Source organism: Gorilla gorilla, chromosome 15 (assembly GCF_029281585.2).
Source record: "Gorilla gorilla gorilla isolate KB3781 chromosome 15, NHGRI_mGorGor1-v2.1_pri, whole genome shotgun sequence".
Classification (NCBI taxonomy): Eukaryota; Metazoa; Chordata; class Mammalia; order Primates; family Hominidae; genus Gorilla; species Gorilla gorilla.
Genome location: NC_073239.2, coordinates 81,245,138 through 81,258,957, shown reverse-complemented (window position 1 = coordinate 81,258,957; position 13,820 = coordinate 81,245,138). Strand labels below are relative to the sequence as shown.

Here is a 13,820-nt window from a genome sequence, read left to right as displayed (position 1 = left end):
TCCGATTTTATTTTATTTATTTATTTATATTTTTTGAGAGAGAGTCTCGCTCTGTCACCAGACTGGAGTGCAGTGACGCTATCTTGGCTCACTGCAACCTCTGCCTCCTGGGTTCAAGCGATTCTCCTGCCTCAGCCTCCCGAGTAGCTGGGACTACAGGCACGCGCCACCATGCCCAGCTAATTTTTGTATTTTTAGTAGAGACGAGGTTTCACCATGTTAGCCAGGATGGTCTCAATCTCTTGACCTTATGATCCACCTGCCTCGGCCTCCCAAAGTGCTGGGATTACAGGCATGAGCCACTGCCCCGGCCTCTGATTTTATTTTTAAAAGCCTCTTCTCTCTCCGTATCTCCATGTCTCTTTTGTGCACTTATTTGATATTTGTTGTGAGGGCATCTGTTTACATATATATCTCAATGTACTTTAAGGAGAGGATTAGAAGGAAAGGAGCTCAAAGGAATAACTCTCTTTTTTCTTTTTTTTCAGATGGAGTCTCACTCTGTCACCCAGAGTGGAGTGCAATGGTGTGATCTCGGCTCACTGCAACCTCCGCCTCCCGGGTTCAAGCGATTTTCCTGCCTCAGCCTCCCAAGTAGCTGGGATTACAGGTGCTCACCACCCGCCCGGCTAACTTTTGTATTTTTAGTAGAGACAAGGTTTCACCATGTTGGCCAGTCTGGTCTCAAACTCCTGACTGCAGGTGATCTGCCCGCCTTGGCCTTCCAAAGTGCTGGGATTACATGTGTGAGCCACTGTGCCCGGCCAAAGGAATAACTCTCTAATGGGGAAATTTTAGGAATTGTGACAGGCAGATATAATGAGCATTGATGAGGGGCCATTGATGATGTCTCTCAATAATCACTGTATAGGTCATTCTCTTCTCTACTCTCTGCTTCCCTGAATCTGTAAGGAAAAAGGCAGTCCTAAAAGTTGGATAGAAATAGGTAGATTGCAATACAATTTATTTTCAGGAGATTCTCTATTTTACTACCTCTTCATAGAATTGCCTATCATAGCCGGGCACAGTGGCTCACACCTATAATCCTAGCATTTTGGGAGGCTGAGACAGGCGGATCACGAGGTCAGGAGATTGAGACCATCCTGGCCAACATGGTGAAACTCTGTCTCTACTAAAAATACAATAATTAGCTGGATGTGGTGGCACACACCTATAATCCCAGCTACTCTGGAGGCTGAGGCAGGAGAATTGCTTGAACTCAGGAGGCAGAAATTGCAGTGAGCCAAGGTAGTGCCGCTACATTCCAGCCTGGTGACAGAGCAAGACTCCATCTCAAGAAAAGAAAAAAAAAAAAGAATTGCCTATCATAACCAAACTACGTTATAGTATTTCTATAATTGTTATGGTCCAAAGTGGAATCTTGCTCACTCATTTACCATTTACTCATTTAGTCTTTTTTTTTTTTTTTTCTGAGACTGAGTCTCACTCCATCACCCAGGCTGGAGTGCAGTGGCGCAATCTCGGCTCACTGCAACCTCCACCTCCCAGGTTCCAACGGTTCTCCTGCCTCAGCCTCCCAAGTAGCTGGGACTATAGGTGCGTGCCACCACACCCGGCTAATTTTTGCAGTTTTTAGTAGAGATGCAGGGTTTCACCATGTTGGCCAGGCTGGTCTCGAACTCCTGACCTCGTTATCTGCCTGCCTCAGCCTCCCAAAGTGCTGGGATTATAGGCATGAGCCACTGCGCCCAGCCTTCATTTAGTCTTTTGGCTCATTCATTTGTTTATTTATCCAATATTTATTGAGCATTCAGTTTTCTTTTCTTTTTTGAGACGGAGTTTTGCCCTTGTTGCCTAGGCTGGAGTGCAATGGCGCGATCTTGGCTCACTGCAATCTCTGCCTCCCGAGTTCAAGCGATTCTCCTGCCTCAGTCTCCTGAGTAGCTGGGATTACAGGCATGCGCCACCACACCTGTCTAATTTTGTATTTTTAGTAGTGACAGTGTTTCTCTATGTTGTTCAGGCTGGTCTCAAACTCCCGACCTCAGATGACCAGCCCACCTTGGCCTCCCAAAGTGCTGGGATTACAGGTGTGAGCCACCATGCCTGGCCTAATAGTTTTCTTTACTAGAGTTCTTGGGTTTTCTGGATTTCACTGTATATTGTCAAATTGTTTCCTAGGAAATAATGTATTTTTAAAATTTCACTTATTTATTTTATAAATAATTTGATTCTAAAGGTGGAACAGTTTGGACCAGCTCATGGGAGAACTGTCTTTTTTTTTTTTTTTTTTTTGAGACAGTCTTGCCCTGCCTCCCAGGCTGGAATGCGGTGTTACCATCATGATTCACTGTAGCCTCAACCTCCTAAGGCTCAAGTGCTCCTCTTGCCTCAGACTCCTGAGTAGCTGGGACCACAGGTGCACACCACTATGCCCAGCTAATTTTTGTAGAAATGGGGTCTTTCCATGTTGCTCAGGCTGGTCTTGAACTCTTTGTGGCTCAAATGATCTGCCCATCTCTGCCTCCCAAAGTACTGGAATTACAGCCTTTATTTCTTTTAGATTTTCAATTTACTGCCACTAAGTTGCAAAATGTTCTCTTAGAATTATTTTTATCTTTGCATTCTGTATCCATTCTGTATGCATATCTATATATTCTGTATATTCCTCCTTTCTAATATTGTGTATTTTCACTTTCTCTCTTTCCTTTTTAACCAGGCTTGCCTGAGGCATCTATTTTATCTTTCCAAAGAACCAGTGGTTCTTTTTGAGACAGGGTCTGGCTCTGTCTATTGTCCAGGCTGGAGTGCAGTGGCGTGATTATGGCTCACTGAAGCCTCAACCTTCAGGGCTCCAGTGATCCTCCTGCCTCAGCCTCCCAGATAGCTGGAACTATAGGTGCACGCCTCCACGCCTGGCTAGCTTTTTGAAGTTTTTGTAGAGATGAGGTTTCGCCATGTTGCCCAGGCTGGTCTCAAACTGCTGAGCTCAAGTGATTCTCCCGCCTCAGCCTCCCAAAGTGCTAGTATTACAGGCATGATTCACCATGCCTGGCCGGTTCTTTTTTTAAAATATACGTTTTATGGCCAGGCACGCTGGCTCACCCTGTAATCCCAGCATTTTGGGAGGCTGAGGTGGGCAGATCACTTGAGGTCATGAATTCGAGACCAGCCTGACCAACGTGGTAAAACCCTGTCTCTACTAAAAATGCAAAAGTTAACTGGGCATGGTGGTGTGCACCTCTAATCTCTGCTACCTGGGAGGCTGAGGCAGGAGAATCACTTGAACCAGGGACGTGGAGTTTGCATTGAGCTGAGATTGTGGCACTGCACTCCAGCCTGGGCAACAGAGCGAGACTGTCTCAAAAATAAATAAATAAATAAATAAATACACATTTTACTAGTTTATTTTGGTTTATATGTAATGAATATATATAGTATGTTTATTAAATCTGCACCCTACTTTCCCTTTTCCCTTCTTAAGTAAATGTGCTTTTTTTGTCTTTTGTTTTTAAATCAGAAAAAGAGTAAGTACTATTGAATGTTCCTCTGTAGCTTGTCCAATAGATTTTTATAAGAAATGTTTCTTTTCACTGTGTTCTATGTATTTTTGTAATTTTAGTGTTGATTTCCATTTTTTGGCTGAAGGTATTCAGAATTTTTGTTTGTTTGTTTTTTGTTTTTGAGACGGAGTTTCACTCTTGTTGCCCAGGCTGGAGTGCAGTGGTGCAATCTCGTCTCACTGCAACCTCTGCCTCCCAGATTCAAGCAATTCTCCTGCCTCAGCCTCCCTAGTAGCTGGGATTACAGGTGTGCACCACCATGCCCAGTGAATTTTTGTATTTTTAGTAGAGGTAGGGTTTCACCACCTTGGCCAGGCTGGTCTCGAACTCCTGACCTCAGGTGATCCCCACGCCTCGACCTCCCAAAGTGCTGGGATTACAGGCGTGAGCCACCGCACCCAGCCTAGAATTTTTTTAACCCTTTATACACACACACACACACACACACACACACACACACTTTTCAAAATCAAATATACCAAGAGTCTTTTATTGAAAAGGAGCAGCCCTCTTCTGTACCTCTCTTATTTCCCAGAGGGAACTCTTTAACTCTTTTAGCTGTTTCTGATAGTAACTTCCATTTTCCTAAACAATTTTAAACTGCCTTATCTCGAGTTATCTATATTAGACATGTTGTTGATTTCCTGTTATATGATAGATGAAATTTCATCTCTCATACCACTTTCCTACCTGCTCCTTTCATCTTCCCAATCTGGTTGTATTGATATTTTAAGCTAAATGCATAATCAGCATTTACTTTACCGTGATACTAAATGTTTACAAAAGCATGAAGTACTATATTCTTGGTACATTTTCTTTCTTGTATTGCATTTTATTTTTCCTACAGTTAATACCTTCCTTATATTTTCATACGTTTAATTTTCAGTGTTCATTTATTAAGGTTTTTTCCTGCCTAAATCTGTATCAGATGATCCTTTAGTCTTTAAAAATCTCCCATTTTTTCTCTCCCAAAGTCCTTCGTTCCCTTGCTTCAGTCTGGATTTTGCTCTGTGGGCCTGAGCACAGCCATGATCCCGTGACTTTCCTTCTCTAATCTCCTGGTTAGGTTTCATTGTTTGCCGAATCACATTTCTTCCTCTTTTTTGGTTTCCTTTCTTATTTTACTGGAACACATCCTCCAATGGCTTCCTAAGAAATGGTGCCTTGGAGAGTGACATTTTTTGAGGTCCTTGTGTGAATGACAATGTCTTTTTTTGTTTGAATCATCATACTCAATTGATAGCTGGGTTTAGACTTTATTTTCACACATAGACTTCATTGTCTTCTAATCTCTAGGGTTGTTATTGAGGAAAATATGCCATTCTGATTCTTGTTCCTTAATATGTTATTTCTTTTAATGGATTAAAACATTTACCATAACTTTTTTGTAATAACATTTTATAACTAATTTTTTTCTCATAATAAAATTAATTGAGCTGGGCATAGTGGCTCATGTCCATAATTCCAGCACTTAGGGAGGCTGAGGTGGGTGGATAGCTGGAGCCCAGGAATTTGAGATCAGCCTGGACAACATGGCAACACCCCATCTCTACAAAAAATTTAAGAACTAGCCAGGCATGGTGCACACTTGTAGTCCCAGTTACTGGGGAGGCTTAGGTGGGAGGATGGGTTGAGCACGGGAGGTCGAGGCTGCAGTGTGCTGTGATTGCACCACTGCACTCCAGCCTGAGCGGCAGGGTGAGACCCTGTCTCAAAAAATTAAAAAATCATGTGTATTAGTGAAGATTTGTAAAGTAGAAAATAACAGAAATAAAATTGAAATCACCAGTAATCCCACCATTTTGCGATAACTAGTATTAAATATAGGTATATTTCCCTCTGATTATTTTCCATGTATATTTTTATCATCATTGAGATATACATAGTTTTTCTTAATCCTGCTTGTTTCATTAACTACATCATTGTTAATTTTTCTTAATAAATATTTTTGAAAACTTAATTTCTAGGGAATAGATAATCTATCATATAATAATTTTTCTTTTTTGACATTTGCATTGTTTCAGTTTTTTCTATTGTGAATAATGTTGTAAAGAATATCTTTGTGGGCCAGGTGCGGTGGCTCATGCCTGTAATCTCAGCACTTTGGGAGGCCAAGGTGGGCGGATCACCCGAGGTCAGGAGTTTGCGATCAGCCTGGCCAACATGGTGAAACCCTGTCTCTACTAAAAATAAAAAAAATTAGCCAGGCATGGTGACAAGCGCCTGTAATTCCAGCTACTCGGGAAGCTGAGGCTGGGGAATCACTTGAACCTGGGAGGCGGAGATTGCAGTTAGCCAAGATTATGCGATTGCACTCCAGCCTGGGCCACAAGAGCAAAACTCTCAGATATTCAAAAAGAATATCTGAATATCTTTATGGCCGGGTGCAGTGGCTCACGCTTGTAATACCAGCACCTTGGATGAGCAACGCAGGAGGATCACTTGAGCCCAGGAGATTGAGGAAAAAAAAAAAAAAAAAAAAAGCCGGGTGTGCACACCCTGTAGTCCCAGCTACTCCAGATGTTGAGATGGGAGGATCACTTGAGCCTGGGAGGTCAAGCCTTCAGTGAGCTGTGATAACGCCACTGCATTCCAGCATGGGTGACAGAGCAAGACCCTAACTTAAAAAATAAAATAAAATAAATAATATCTTTGTGTGAGTCTTTTTTTTTTTTTCCAGAGACGGAGTTTCGCTCTTTCGCCCAGGCTGGAGTGCAGTGGTGCAATCTCCGCTCACTGCAGCCTCCGCCTTCTGGTTTCAAGCGATTCTCTTGCCTCAGCCTCTTCAGTAGCTGGGATTACAGGCACCTGCCACCACGCCCAGCTAATTTTTGTATTTTTAGTAGAGACCGGGTTTCATCATGTTGGCCATGGTCTCGATCTCCTGACCTCGTGATCTGCCTGCCTCAGCCTCCCAAAATGCTGGGATTACAGGCTTGAGCCACAGTGCCCGGCCTGTGTGTGAATCTTTATCCACATATTTGATTATTTCTTTATAATACATTCCTAGAAAAGTTGAACTAATCTATGCTACTGCTTGGTGCTTATAAAATCTATTTCATTGTACTCTTGGTAGTCCTGAGTCATCACTTTTATTGTCATATTTTATTTTCTTGATTATTTTAATAATGCTTATTTATGGTGAAAAATATTTTACTTATGGAAGTATTGTTAAGCCTGCAGTGTGTTAGTCTGGAGTGGATGTGGCATTATGCTAGTGTATAATAACATCTTAAAGCACAATTTTTTACTTCAATACTGTTGATTTCTGCAAAGGAAAACTCAGGGACTAAGCATTCCCAGATAGACAAGCATAGCAAGAAGTTCAAAAAGCTAGAGAAAGACAACATGCAACAAAACAAATGTTATTGAATATTTGGCAGAATTTGCAGATTGCTACTACGCAAAGATTGGAGGAGAAAATTCAGAAACTTCAGAAACAGCTCAGTGATTTGAAATTGTCAAATAAAAATATGAAAACTCAGCTGACAAGAGTAAATGTCCTTAAAGTAAGTAAAGGAAGTGAGGCTTTCAGAAATTCACTAAAGCTTTGGTCTTTTACCATTTTAGCAGCATGCTTTTCATTGAAGCTAAAAAAATTAATATTAAAATTATTTTACATACATACAAAAGAATATATATTTAAGCATATAGAATAAAATTGGAATTCACCACTCATTTTAAGAAACAAATATTACCAATACAATTGAAACTCCCATATATCCATATATCCTCCTCCTTGTATTCTAAGTGTTATTATTACAAATCCCTTGTTTTTTGTTTTATTATTATTATTCTTTTTGAGATGGAGTCTCGCTCTGTTACCCAGACTGGAGTACAGTGGCGTGATCTTGGCTCACTGCAACCTCTGCCTTCCAGGTTCAAGTAATCCTCCCACCTCAGCCTCCCAAGTAGCTGGGAATACAGGCACGTGCCACCATGCCCAGTTAATTTTTGTATTTTTAGTAGAAACAGGGTTTCACCATGTTGGCCAGGCTGGTCTCAAACTCCCGACCTCAAGTGATCTGCCTGCCTTGGCCTCCCAGAGTGCTGGGATTACAAGTGTGAGCCACCATACCCAGTCTGTTTTTTGTTTTAGTTTTACTTGTGTCTCTTATTGGGGTAATAGTTAAAAGTTGTAGTCATTTTGGGGGCTCTTCTTTGGACCTTCTCCATATCAAACTTCAGTTATACTATTTCAAAAATTATGCCTTAAGCCAAACAGGCACTAAATAACTGATCAACTGATATGCCAGTTTATCAGCAATATTTCTCTTACTGAAATGCCAATTATCTTCTATATTTCTATATTTGATTAATGTAGGTCTTTAAGACCTTTGAGGATGCAGAAAACATGTTAAGACTCTTTAAATCCCAAGCGGCCAGTTAATAAAAGTGCTAAGTAATAGTTATTGATGAGCACGATCACGGAGAAATGTCCTCTTAATTCAGAAATTTTGGAATGTTTTTCTTTTCCATGTATCTCTGTCTTCATAAAAAAAGAAAGAAAAGGAAAAGAAGCAAGAGTTATCATAACTGTTATTTAGAAGAGATCTAATCCTAGTTATCTCCTTCCTTTCCCCCATCTTATATGCTGTCACAGGACAAAACAATTGAAGAGCTCAGCCAATCTTTAGCAAATGTTGAAACGATGAAAGAGAAGGCAAATGTTGAAACGATGAAAGAGAAGGCAGTTGTGAAAACAGAAAACTTGAAAACTACATTAGACTCTGCAGAGCAAAAGGCAAGATCAGACAAAGAGAAGACCCAGCAGATGTTAGATGCTGTCACTTCTGAGCCCCCAACAGCAAAGAGCACACCTGAAGAAGTATCAGGACAAGAACAAGAGGTTTTTTCAAAATAGTAAAATTAAAATTAATTTAGTTGAAGTGATAAACACCCACACCTACTTAGACTGTAACTAACTTGACAAAAGGGAATATTGGCTTATGGAATCATGAGTTAAACAACCTAACCTCCAGATGGGTGGAGATACACCTGGGCCCCAGGATCAGCACCTGGAACCTACAAGCCCTTTCTCATGGTCACTTCTTGGCATCTATGTGTCAGCTCATCTGTCTGACTGCTGGTTGGTTTTCTCCATTACAGGAAACATGATCACTGGCAACCATGGAGATTTATATGGAGTTTCTGTGACAGGAGAGAGAATCCCAAGAAAAGGTCTTATTGACCCAGTTTAGGTCAAGGGCTTATCCCTGCTAAACCCACAGTGGCTAGGGATGGGATATATGATTATTTTATATACTCTAACCAGTGACCAGGAGGGTAGAGTTCTATGACATCATGTGTCATCATGTGAAGCTCAGGGGAAACCATGTGTGTCACTTTCTGTGTCACTGTCTAGGAGAATATAGTAGTGCTTCTTGCTTAGATTTTCACTATACTTATAAAGCAAATATTTCGAGAGAATTTTTTAAAGGCCAACTGATCATCGGGGGCAATTTTTAAATTATATGTCACTTCTCCATATATTAGTTGCTTATGAAACTTATACCTTAAGATATGCTTAAAACATAAAGTCATGATATTAGCATTTTCACTTTTTTCTCTCTTTAACTTCTGTGTGTTCACTTTCTTGATTGTTTCTATTCCTCTCTTTTATTTTTTGAGACAGAGTCTCACTCTGTCACCCAGGCTGGAGTGCAGTAGCATGCTCATGGCTCACTGCAGCCTCGACCTCCCGAGCTAAAGCAATCCTCTCACTGCAGCCTTCTGAGTAGCTGGGGCTATAGGCGTGCCACCACCACACCTAATTTTTGTATGTTTTGTAGAGACAGGGTTTCACCATGTTGCCCAGGCTGGTCTCAAACTCCTGGGCTCAAGCAATTCTCCTGCCTTGGCTTCCCACAGTGCTGGGATTACAGGTGTGAGCCACTGTGTCTAGTCCCTTATTTTATTTTCAGTCAAATCTGTTTTCCTTTGGTCACCTTGTAGTTCACTCTTCACTTTTTAGATGATTTAGTGTTTTCTTGCCTGAGTTCAACTCTCACATCTAGATATCTTGGACTATTCTGAATTATTACATTTCTGATTCAAAATAAAGTTTTCCCCCCATTTTTGCAAATCCTTTAAAAATTGATATTTAATTTTTTTCAGGGGTATTGTGTCAAATATTTGTCCTGTGTTTCACGGCTGTGTTTTTTTTTTTTTTTTTTTTTTTTTTTGAGATGGAGTTTCGCTCTTGTCACCCAGGCTGGAGTGCAGTGGCATGATCTCGGCTCACTGCAACCTCCACCTCCTGGGTTCAAGTAATTCTCCTGCCTCAACCTCCTGAGTAGCTGGGATTACAGGCAGTGCTACCATGCCCGGCTAATTTTTGTATTTTTAGTAGAGATGGGGTTTCACCATGTTGGCCAGGCTGGTCTTGAACTCCTGACCTCAGGTGATCCAACTTCCTTGGCCTCCCAAAGTGTTGGGATTACAGGTGTGAGCCACCATGCCCGGCCCATGGCTGTCTTTTGGGAGTATTTTTTTTTTCATCGCCTGAACAGTTTAGATGATAGTGCCTTTCTGTTTACTTCTTAAAGTAATTTTATGTGAATATAATTTGCCATTTGTCTGTATTCACTTTCAAATTCCTTGAATTGCTCTGGTCTTCAGATGTTTCTACTTTAGGGTAGCTGGAGGCAGGGCTTACTCACTAGGTTCCTTAGCTCAATACCACCCTCTTCTGTTGGCACAGTGAGTGCAGTTTCTAAAGTTTACTAGATCAAGCCTTTTTGGGAGTGAGGGTTTATATGATGTCTGATTCTGTAATACTGTCTCATTTGTATAAACTTATTAATTTCCACTGTTTGCTTTTTTCTTTTCCTTTATTACCAAGCCTCGAAGGAACACAACTACCTCCCTCTCCCCTCAGAAACCTTGCCCTCTACAACTGCCATTTTTGGTCTCATGTGCTTCCAAGACCCTTGCTTTTCCTTCATTTGTCAGTGTTCTGATCCACCAGATCTCAGATTTGTTCTTGGTATTTCACCATTTATGAACTGTCTTGTTTCTGGGGGTAAGGTTGTCTGTGTTCTACACCAGTGAAAATTAGCTGCACCTTCCTCTGTAGCTGCCTCTGCTGGTTTAGAATATTTATTTCCCCACTAACATGCAAATTGAAGTTTGTGGTATTCTCTAGTTTTGCTTTAGGCATGATTTACAGGTAGTTTTTATTTGATCTCCGTGTTGATCACTATGGTTTTTGGAGGATGGGTAGAGAAATGTGTTTTTAGGGGACTGGTATTATCATTCAGCAAATCAGAAGTCCAAAACGTAATTACCTTATGGATGAAAAATAACAAAATAAGCAGCAATAAAATTAAATTTACTCTATAAAAGTATAAAAACAAGAAAAAATTTAAATGCAAAGGAAATTTTAAATAGTTATTGTAATAGAAGAGACCATTTTTCTAGCTTAAAAATATTGTTTGAAAGTAGAATATATTACGTTTAATAATGTTTAATAAGACTAAATTTCTAGTACCAATTCTTTGTACATAATACCTGGGTGACCCAAACTAATAACATATCTTGATTTCTGTAATGGTTGTTTGTAGCTTAGTGACTTTCAAGAAACTATTCTCAGCTACTCAGGAGGCTGAGGTGGAGGTTGCAGTGAGCCAAGATCACTGCACTCCAGCCTGGGCGACAGAGTGAGACTCTGTCTCAAAAAATAATAAATGAATAAAATTTAAAATTTAAAATAAAAATGGAAACTGCTCACCTTCCGAGGTAGTTTTAGATGTACCCAAGATATCCTCTGTGGGAACAAGTCAGAATCTGGACAGGCCTGTGGGACTCGATGCCTGTTTTAGAGAGCTCTTCAGCATGGGAGGGGTGAGATTATATTGGACCTTACAGAAGTACCATTTTGGAACAAAATAATTATCTTGAATATTCATTCAAGGGATAAATGAGAATCACTTTCCAAATGGCCACAGCCATGATTCCCAAACTGTGTGCCAAGGCACACTGGTGCACTGTAAGGATCTCAGCATGCCATGGAATATTTTGATTTTATTTATATATTTATTGAGATGGAGTCTTGCTGTGTCACCCAGGCTGGAGTGCAGTGACATAATCTCGGCTCACTGCAACCTCCGCCTCCCGGGTTCAAGCAATTCTCCTGTCTCAGCCTCCTGAGTAGCTGGGACTACAGGGGCCTGCCACCACGCCCGGCTAATTTTTGTATTTTTAGTGGAGACAGGGTTTCACCTTGTTGGTCAGGCTGGTCTCGAACTCCTGACCTCCGGTGATCCACCCACTTCAGCCTCCCAAAGTGTTGGGATTATAGGCATAAGCCACCGTGCCCAGCCTAAATATTTTGATTTTAAAGGGAAGCACTGTAATATTTGACATCTGTCAGGAAGGTACATGGATACTAGCTTCAACATTACATCACCCTTCATTCTTTTTGATGACATACCTTTGTGATAGAAACTGCCCAAGGCTTCTCAGGATTTATAAATTTGTTGCCGAGTGAACTTCAGTAGTTAGTGGTATCGCTACCAAAGAAGCTGTCCTGCAAACTTGGGGAAGGAGGCTCTTTCCCCAGATTCTAGGATCCCTGGCTGCAATGTAAGAAACTTGCTTATCCTTCCTCTCAATAATATCACCAGCCTAGCAAAAGAGGAAAGGTGAGGGACACCTTGACCAGAACCTCCACTTGCAGCCCAGCCTGCTCAAGCTGTAAGAACCACCTTCTTATTCAGAATTTCCCCAGAGCCACGGCCCCAAGGGTCATCTGCCTGCTGCAGCCTTAGCACACAGGAGCCTGGGCATGAACCAGGCAGACCCTCTCCTCCTTCCAGGACACCCTTCTCTTAGGAAATGGAGGCCTTACCAGCTCCTACAGCCAAGCTCTCCATGAAGGCCAAGGTGTTAAGGTGGGCCAGTTTCTGAAAGAGCCACTTTCTGAGCATATTAAAGAAAAATCTCTTGTAAAAACAAAGAGGGCTTAGTGTTAATGCTCCTTTATGAATTGTGTTAGTAGGAACTGATTGTTCAATCATGGGGCAGTGCAAAACGTTAGCTGTGTTAACTCTGAGCAAACAGGGGAGATCCTTCAAGGACCTGGAACAGTTTTCTAGAAAAGCTTTTAATCATGTGTCCAAATCACTGCCACACTCTTCTTTAATGATAAGAATTGGATTTAGATTTAAGGCTTTAGATAAATGATTCTCAACCTTCAAGATGCTATGAAATTACCTAATTAAGGAATTTTTTTTTTCCTAGGCCTATCCAGAGATTCCAGTTCAGTTTGTGGTATGAGGCTGAAGTATGGATATTTTTTTCAAAGCTCCTTAAGTATATAAATTGATAAAATTACTTTGGAAGACTGGCAGTGTACGAGTTTTCTGTTGCTGCTGTAACAAATTATCATAAACTTTGTGGCTAAAACAGTACAAATTTATTATCTTACAGTTCTAGAGGTCCCATTGGGCTAAAATTAAAGTGTCAACAGGGTGTGTTCCTTCTGGAAAGGGGAAAATCCATTTGTTTGCCTTTTCCAACTTCTAGAGGTTGCCCACATTCTTGCCTCATTGCCTCCTTCCTCCATCTTTAAAACTAGTAGGAATTGATCAGGCCCATCCAGTCTTTCTCACAGCTACTATTCTCTGGTTCTTTATCTGATTCTACAATTTCTCTGATTCTCCTTCTCTTGCCTCCCTCTTCTCTATTTTTAAGGGTGCTTGTGATTAAGTTGGGCCCACCTGGACAATCCAGAATGCTCTCCCTATTTTAAGGCCACCTCTTGGCAAACTCTGTAAACTTAATTCTCTTTTGCCATGTAACCTAATATACTCATAGGTTCCAGGGATTAGGACAAGGATATTTTGGGGGAGCCATTATTTTGCTTGCTGTAGTTAGCATCTACTAAAATTGAATACATGCATGCCTTATGAAGACGTAGTCCCACTTCTACATACATGTTAGAAGCAAATTTTTCAGTGCCACAAAATAAAAGAAAATAGCACTCGAATATAAATTTTCTCAGCAAGGCAAATTTACTCTTTCAGGAGGGTGCCCCTCGTAGGTCTGGTTGCCACGAGAGGACGCACAAACAAAGGAAAGCAGGGGGTTTTATTATCTCTAATGCAGCTTGTCCCTGTTACTGCGTCTTGCCTCCACTGGCTGGAGTTGGACCGCACGATCTAAGCTGAACCTGGTTGGCTAACTTGAAAAGTGCAGGAATGCGGTATTCAAGTGGGAAGGTGGGAAGATCAATTTTTCTGGGAAAGCTGTTACAGCAGGGAGGGGGTGATTTCTTGGCTGTCATGCCTGAGC

At 41.1% G+C, this 13,820-nt stretch overlaps 1 long non-coding RNA gene across 2 annotated transcripts in view; it reads left to right on the top strand.

Moving 5' to 3' along the window:
• LOC109023231 (uncharacterized) overlaps window positions 1-12,876 on the top strand; it is a 37,711-nt gene extending 24,835 nt beyond the window's left edge. For both annotated transcript variants that reach the window (XR_010130771.1, XR_010130772.1), the window contains 4 exons: window positions 489-610; window positions 6,908-7,033; window positions 8,128-8,373; window positions 12,768-12,876. This is a non-coding gene — a long non-coding RNA (uncharacterized lncRNA). The remainder of the gene's footprint in view (window positions 1-488; window positions 611-6,907; window positions 7,034-8,127; window positions 8,374-12,767) is intronic.
• Window positions 12,877-13,820: the final 944 nt, after the last annotated feature.